We start from the raw sequence: 2,212 nt of genomic DNA, 5'->3' as shown, positions 1-2,212 counted from the left end.
CCTAGCTCTGATACCAATTGTTGGACCGATACTAGGGAACCGCCCACATGATATTTTCCGCTTTGGGTTGCCCCTCCCAGCAACAACCCTTCACGGCTTTAAAATGCGTCACTGGTAGGAGTAAGATCCCCCCTTCCTTATAAGGAAGACGAATCCCCCTAGCCTCACCGATGTGGGATGCTCCTGCATTGCTACATGAGCTTTGGGTTTAATAATCGCGGATTTGAACGGCTTGAGGGAACGATGAGGCGGAAGTCCCAACACTTAATGGCCTCAATCTTTGCAGGATCTACCTGAATCCCTTTTTCATTAACCACGTGACCAAGAAATTGTACTTCACGAATCCAGAATTCGCATTTGGAGAATTTTGCATACAATTTCTGTTCCTAAGTAGTTCTAATATCATCCTCAAGTGTTGCTCATGATCATTCTTACTTCGTGAATAAATTAGTATGTCGTCTATGAAAACGATTACAAATTTATCCAGGTATGGTCTGCAGACTCTATTCATCAGATCCATAAAGACTGCTGGTGCATTGGTTAGCCCGAATGGCATAACAAAAAATTTGTAATGACCGTACCAGGTCCTAAATGCCGTTTTGGGGGTGTCCTCTTCTCGAATTCTCACTTGATGATATCCGGATCATAGATCAATCTTTGAAAAGTATACAACACCTTGAAGTTGATCGAACAAATCATTGATTCCAGGAAGAGGGTATCTGTTCTTGATGGTCAACTTATTAAGTTCCCTATAATCAATGCACATTCGCATTGACCCATCTTTCTTTTTGACGAATAGGACCGGTGCACCCCATGGTGAGAAACTTGGTCTTATAAATCCTTTATCCAATAACTCTTGAAGTTGACCTGACAATTCTTGCATTTCTGATGGGGCCAATCGGTATGGTGATTTTGCCACTGGGGCAGCTCTAGGGATTAAGTCGATGCCAAATTTGACTTGTCTTGGCGGGGGTAGTCCTGGTAAATTTTCGGGAAATATATCAAGAAACTCCCGAACTGCAGGGAAATCATCAATACATTTCTCTTTGACCTTCTTATCAATAACATGGGCCAAAAATGCAACATAATTCTTCTTCAAGTACTTTCGCATCTTCATGCATGATACTATCTTAATTTTCCGATCTGACTCGTCTCCTCGAATTACAATTGAGTCACTTCCTTCTTGAGGGATTCGGATAACCTTTTCCGAACAAACTATTTCAGCTCTATTTTTTGATAGCCAATCCATGCCTATAACTACATCAAAACTTCCTATCTCAATCGGAATAAGGTCTATGCTAAAATCCTTGTTGGCTAAACTTAGTGTGCAATCCATGATTATGTCTCTAGCCTTAATTTCTTGGCCATTGGCAAATTCTATTATATAAACTTCCTTCAACCTTTGGGGCTTTAAGTTAATCGTCGGCTTAAAATCTAATGATACAAAACTTCTATCTGCCCCTGAATCAAATAATACCAATGCATATTCATTATTCAAGAGAAATGTACCTATAATCACATTGGGATCATGCCTAGTTTCCTTTGCTCCGATCTCAAATGCTCGGCCCCGTGCTTGACTTTCTGGGTTTCCTTGATTGGCTGGTCGGGCTTGGTTAGCATTTGTTCCTTGTTTTCTCTTTGGGCAAACATTTCTCATATGGTCTGGACTCGCACAATCAAAACACAATCGCTTTCGGCAATCCTTTGCGGAATGACCCCCTCTGTGACATCTTTGACAAATGATGCAGTTCCCCCAGTGCGGATATTTGCATTTATTGCATTTAGACTTGCTTCCTTGGTTTACCACCTGGTTCTGTACCCCAAAATTTCCTACTACTTTCCTGTTCCTGTCAAACCTTCCCCCAGGTCTTTGGTTCCCATGCTCCTCCATCTTTCTCTTTCCTTTGGCGAATTCTCCGGACCGAACAACATTATTTGTGAGCTTGGTGGCAATGTCTATTGCTTCCTGAAGGGTCTTTGGGTTTGCCGAGGTGATATTTCCTCGAATCTTTGGAGACAATCCCCAAATATATCTCTCGATTCGAACTTCCTCGGGTGTCACCAGATGTGGTACTAAATTTGCTAGCTCATGGAATCGAGCAGTATATGTCGCTATGTTTTCCCCTTTCATCTCATGGTTCCATAACTCCATTTCCAACTTTTGGAGTTCACTTCTTGGACAATATTCGTCCTTAAGTAATTTCTTGAACTC

Source organism: Cynara cardunculus (genome assembly GCF_001531365.2).
Source record: "Cynara cardunculus var. scolymus isolate 2C chromosome LG 8, CcrdV1, whole genome shotgun sequence".
NCBI lineage: Eukaryota > Viridiplantae > Streptophyta > Magnoliopsida > Asterales > Asteraceae > Cynara > Cynara cardunculus.
The sequence above is the reverse complement of the archived record's forward strand: the minus strand, read 5'-3'. Positions refer to the sequence as shown.